Here is a 6589-nt window from a genome sequence, read left to right as displayed (position 1 = left end):
GGGCCATATGTGACCTCAAGGCTGCAGGTTCCCCACCCCTGGTAGAATTACCCCCAAAATGCCAATTGGGTTAAACTGAAGATTTAAATCACTTGAGAATCAGATTAGACTGAGGTCACAGCTCTATAATTAACCCCCAGATGACTTTACTCATCTGATTATATATTGTTGAAAGTGAGTCAGATTCGAAGTTTGGAAACCCTGAGATTTTCCCTTTTAAACAATAAACTTCTTAACTGAGAAGAAAAACAAAGAGTTACCTATAACTCCAGTTAGGAATTAAAAGAAACAAAGAATCTTTTTTAAAAAATTACCTTATTTTTGTGGAGATTGACAGGACAAGGCAAGAGAACGAGTATTCTCTTTTTTTCTTAACTGATGTCTTAGAGTTTTTTTTTTAACCAGATCGGTGATTTTATCAATAAATGTTTTTTATTATTTATTTATTATATTTATTATGCACCTGTTACATGCCAGGAACTGAACTAAATTCTGGGGAGACAAAGGAAGGCAAAAAACACCCCAAAACTCATTCTTGACCTGTAGGAACTCAGTCTAACGAAGAGTTCACAGTCTAATAATTAGTCTAACTAAAGAGTTACAGAGAGGAAACTCACTTGCTCTGTAGTTTATGGTCTTGAAGGAGGGAGATAATAATCTTTCAAAGTAAACTATATAAGTCCTATTTAAAGCAAATCTGATATATAAAAATCCAGATTTTAATAATATAATTATAGCAACAAGACATTTGCTTGATTTACAGTAGGATCATTTAAAAGTTCTCACATTGCATTTCAAATATTCAATTAACTAAAATTCCCAACGAATTTTCAGGAACATTTCTGTTCTATAAAGCAAGGTTTATTGGTACTGTACTAATGCATAGTACCCTATACCATAGGGTCATCTAGTCTGATTCCCTCAATTTAGAGATAAGAAAACTGAGGTCCAGAAAAATAAGGCAATTTGCCCTGGAAACACTACTGTTTTCCAGGACCTTGTAAAAAGATTTTTTTTAAAATAAACGATAGAATTTCCTTTAGCCTACAAAAATGATTTTCATGCTTTTTTTTTTGGCTAACGCCAAGAACACAGTGGAATTTCACCCTCAAACTATCTTTGGGAGGACTGTGGCTCCAAACACATGATTCCCCAATATCAATTTAGTGGAGACAGTGGTAGATGAATTCTGGTACTGCTCCAACCATGCAGGGCCTGGCACTCCCATGGGTAGTATGTACATAGCGGAGGGGTGGGGAGAAGTAAGAAAAGAAGAAGAGGCTGGAAAAGCCTCTGATTTTGCTTAGCTAAAACCAGTTCAAAGAAAGACAGCCCACCTTCTATCCTCTCCCTGTCACCTACCTCATTACCTCCTTCACACTACCCCTGAGAGACAAGGGACCCTAAGTGGAATTTGGGAAGGAAGTGGAGAAGTTCCAAGGGCTTTTATAGTAGCACAACTTCCTTCACTCCTCTAACCCTACGTGCACATCATGCAGGTCACAGGGCCTTTGATTGCAGACATAATCATGAGAAGACCCAGAGAGGTCAAGTGACTTGCTTTTGGGAAACCCTACATAAACATATAATCACAACAATGCCCCCAGATGATGGTGACCCTATTTCTTCGTCTGTAGAATGAGGATAATATCTTTACTACCTACCTCACAGAGTTCCTGTAAGAAAAGTTTTGCAAAGGCCTGTACAAATATGAATAGTTATTAGGTTTTGAGGAGTTTTTTTATATGTGATTTTTTTTTGGTCTTGACTTATGAGTCTATTGTAGGGTACTCCCAGTAAGAAAATTCCCTCTCCCAATATGGATCAGTATTTTCTCTGCAAAATAAGTAAGTTGCCTGGGTTACTGAGAAGTTAAGTGCCTTGCCATACAGATACTGTATTTTGGAGGTAAGACAAATTCAGATCTATCCTGACTTTGAGGCTGGCTAGCTGTCCATTTCACCACATTGCCTCTTGAGTCATTATTATTTTTTTTGTTATTCTTTGACTTAAGGGGGCCTCCATGGAATTTTCCATCTCTTTCTATGGTGAAAAAAAGAAAAACCTTCATCCATAGCCACCTGCTTTAAATAGAAATGCTGATGTTGACACTGGGCAGCCCTCTCTCTCTTCTCACTCCCAGGGCAGTTATGGGCAAAGGGTGAAGAGCCATCAGGGTCTCAGTCATCAGGATGTCAACTTGCCTTTGCCTCTAAGTCACATAACCACTCACTGAATATCCAGAGTATGGTTTTCACAGGAGGGGCTAATTAAGCCTCATTTTTCTTACTGGCCTCTCTCACTAAGAGGGGCTAATTTCAGTAAAATCTATTTCAACACTTTCTTTTACGTTTTGGCAATATTCCCTTCAGATATGGAATATGAGTGCCAAAATTATGACTAGGACTTTATCCACTGGGAATGTTGTAGGTACTGATTAGAGTAGATGGCCTCTGAGGTCCCTCCTAATTCTGAATTCCTTTGATCAGCTTCCTGGCTGGGGCTGTGGGGGCGGGGCAAGATGGGGCAGATTGTGAGTGACAGAACTCTCTCCACCAATGTAGTCGATAAATTAATAAATAAGCCATCTGGAGTAGGCCCAAACCTCGTGAGGCTATGTAACTCACCCAGGATCACAAAACTAATAAACCTCAGAGGTAAGATTTGAACCTAGGTCTTCCCAATCCATGCCCAGGCCTCTCTCCTCTGTACAATACTGCCTCTTATAGGTCGTACGAGTATTATTTTCCCTATTTTGCACGCTTTTCAGGTTTCAGTTTGGTCTCTCTCTGTAGACACTGAATTCAAACTTAGCCAATCATGTTACAAAGAACCTGCTTGGACCTTGGAATGCTGTGAGTTAATGGTTCTCCGCGTCTCTGTGGTCGGTGTTTAATTTGAAAACTGGCTAGGGGTTAGGAACAAAATGTTTCAGGCTGTTGGTTTATGAATATGTGCTCCCTGCTTTGTCCCTGAGAGTCTGCATAATGGCAACAACCACCTTTCTGTTTAAAGCAGGTGGCCGTGGGTGTGGATGGAGTAGTTTTTTTTAAACCTCTGTTGAAAAAGACAAGGAAGGAGAAAGAAAGACAGGGAAAAGGAAAGGGGGAGAGAGAAGGAGGGAGAAAGACAGAAACAGAGTTAGAAACACACACACAGAGACAAAGAAACAGAAGATAGAGACTGAGAGAGGGAGAGAAAAAGAGAGAGATATTGAGACAGAGAGATACAGAGAGAAAGAGACACAGAAAGAAGGAAAGAGACAGAGAGATGTTGAAATAGATAGGCAGAAAGAGAGGAGAGAAAGAGGGAGGTAGGGAGAGAGAGAGAAAGAGGAAGAGTGAGCGAGAAGGGGTAGGGGAGAGGGAAAAAGAAGCAGAGAGAGTTGAAAGAGAGGGAGAGAAGCGAGGGGGAGAGAGATGAAGATAGAAACATAAAGAGAAGAGACAGAGAGAAGGATAGAGAGAGAGAGAGGGAGAGGGGGAGAGAGAGAGAGAGAGAGAGAGAGAGAGAGAGAGAGAGAGAGAGAGAGAGAGAGAGAGATACAGAGAGGTGGGAAGAGACAGAGACAGAGAAAAAGCGAAATAGAGAAAGACAAAGATAAAGAAAGACACAGATACAGAGATACTAAGACAGGCAGAAAGAGAGAAGAGAAAGAGGGAGGGAGAGAAAAAAGAGAGTGAGAGAGGAAGAGGGAGAGGGAAGGATTGAGAGAGAGGGAGGAGGGAAGGGTGAGGAGAAGAAAGGTTTTTCTTTCCAGTTTTTCACCTTGGAGAATGAAAGTTGGTCAGGGCTTCAAAGTCACTCCACCAAGTACCACACTTAAAGGTTATAGAATCTGAAAGTGTGCAATGACCTGCCTAATTGGAGGCCTGTTTGTAATTTGGGTAAGAGAAAAACCAAACATAGAGATTTGCTGCTTAAGGATGGGCAAACGGTGAAGCAATTGCATTTGAACTTTGTACATGCAAAAGTATTTTAAAGAGATTAGAAATGGAAAGCAAAATAGACACATTAAATTGGCTTAGGGAATAGGAGGCATTTTGTACAAAATAGACTTGGAAAAGTAAAGGGACTGGGGTTTTGTGGCAGCTCTCTGGAGGTAAGCAGTAGAGAACTAGTCTTCCAAAAGACCTTGAGATGCTAGACACTAGGTCAGAAGCAACTAGGCTGGAGAAGTTCAAAGGTCACCCACATTTTGCAGATGAGAAATGTGAGGCCACAAGAGAGTAAGTGACTTGCCTTATAAGATCACACAGGTAGTAATTATAACACAGCCAAACCTTGGAATCAAGGTCCTCTGACTCCAAACCCAACACTCTTTTCACTGAATCTTACTGGATTTAATAGGAATGTGTATGATGTAGTTGCCCAGGGGAAAAAATAAATGATTAAAAAAATAGAACTCAACTATAAGAAATGATGCCCAGGATGCTCTCAGAAAAACCTGGAAAGACTTGCATGAGCTGATACAAAGTGAAATGTACTGTGTACAAAGTGACAGCAATATTGTAAGATGATCAGCTGTGAATGACTTAGCTATTCTCAGCAATACAATGATCCAAGGCACCCTGGAAGGACTTATGACAAAAAATGCTATATCCGTCCCCAGAGAAAGAACTGATGGTGTCTGAATAGAGATTGAAGCAATTTTGAAAATTTTCTTATTTTTTGGAGTTTTTTGGGGTCTGTGGTTTCTTTCACAACATGACTATTATGGCTATGTTTTGCATGACTACACATGTATAACCTATATCAAGCTGCTTGCCTTCTCAATGGATATAGGGTGGGGAGGGAGGAAGGGAGAGAATTTGGAACTCAAAGTTTTAAAAATGAATGTTAAAAATTGTTTTTACATGTAACTGGTGAAAATTTTGTGTATATATGTATATTAAAAACAAACTCATCGTTTTTGTACCTCCAGAACCTAGCAGGCACTTAATAAACGCTTATATTGATAGACCATTAATTGTGTCTCACTGAGGTAGATCAAGGCCACAAATTTAACATGATTAGATAAAGATGTTGAAAGCAGCTAGGTGGTACAGTGGATAGAATGCTGGACCTGGAGAAAAGAAGACTCATTTTCATGAATTCAAATCTGGCCTTGGACACTTACTAGCTGTGTTACCCTGGGCAAGTCACTTAACCCTGTTTGCCTCAGTTTCCTCATCTGTAAAATGAGCTGGAGAAGAAAATGGCAAACCACTCTAATATCGTTGCCAAGAAAACTCCAAATGGGGTCACCAAGAGTCTGACACAAATGAAACAATCAAACAGCAAAAGATAAAGATGCTCTATTTTCAAGAAAGTAACCCTGACTTCTAAATAGATGAGTAACATCTAAGAGACACTAACCGCAGTAATATTTCTTTTATACCCTCCTTGCACTAGTCAGAAACACTAATTTATTGGATCTAGTTTGAATTTCAAGAGAAATACTAAGCATGTGAAAAGATTAGAAAATAAAATTCATATGGATGAGTTTACAGTTGGGAGGACAGTAATCCCTCCGTACTTGGAGATTCTTTTCCAGGAACAGTGAAACATAGAATTCTCAAGATGGATGTCAAAACTCATGGGAAAAAATAGTTAGGGGAATAAATACATATGGTAGCTAGGTGGCCCAGTAGAGAGAGTGCCCAACCTAGAGTCAGGAAGAACTCAGTTCAAATCCAGCCTCAGACGCTTACTAGCTGTGTGGCCCTGGCAAGCCATTTAACCCTGTTTGCCTCAGTTCCTCATCTGTAAAATGAGCTGGAGAAGGAAATGGCAAATCACTCCAATATCTTTGCCAAGAAAACCCCAAATGGGGTCAGGAAGAGTTGGACATGACTGAAACAACTGGACGATGAAGAATACACACGCTTATAAAACATCAAAATCCTGCAGGGCTGTGATACTTGTCATGTCTTACTCATTGGTGCCTGGCCTTGTTGATAGGTCTAGTGCAGCAGCCAACCTAAACGTGTTTGAGGGATGTTATCATCTCTCTCTGTTTTGGAAGGTCTCATTTCTTACTTGTACTCTGTACTCTTGTGCTGCGCTGATAAATTAGAGAGGATTTAACTCTTGCTTGGAATTTCCCTATAAACAGCAAACTATTTGTTTGGAAAACTCAGATTTTATTTCGGAAGGAAACTTTAAAATTTCGCAAATTTGTGTATTTGAGAAAACTTTCAGGTTTTGTATACTCATGTTGGAATATGAATTCAGGTGTTTTTTTTTAAACACTGAATGGTATCCTATAGGGCAAATCTCACATTTGATCACTCCTGCCATATTCTATGTATTTCATCCTTCAAATCTCTCTGTCTCTGTCTCTTTCACTGCTCTCTCTGCAATTTGGGGCAATAAATTGACCCAGATTACAGGTTAAGGACTTGGGTCCTTGAGTCAATTATATGAAGCCAGGGACCATCTGATTTCTGACAGCATTCAGTCCGACAGTCTACACACAATGGTTGCTTAATAAGCATTTGTTGAATTGAATCGTGTTAGGTTGTGAATAAATGAAACTGCTATAATAATCACCCTGCCAATGATATAAAAGATAACAGCAAATCTCACAAATATATAGAGTTCATTG

The sequence above is a fragment of the Trichosurus vulpecula genome, chromosome 7 (assembly GCF_011100635.1).
Source record: "Trichosurus vulpecula isolate mTriVul1 chromosome 7, mTriVul1.pri, whole genome shotgun sequence".
Classification (NCBI taxonomy): Eukaryota; Metazoa; Chordata; class Mammalia; order Diprotodontia; family Phalangeridae; genus Trichosurus; species Trichosurus vulpecula.
The sequence above is the reverse complement of the archived record's forward strand: the minus strand, read 5'-3'. Positions refer to the sequence as shown.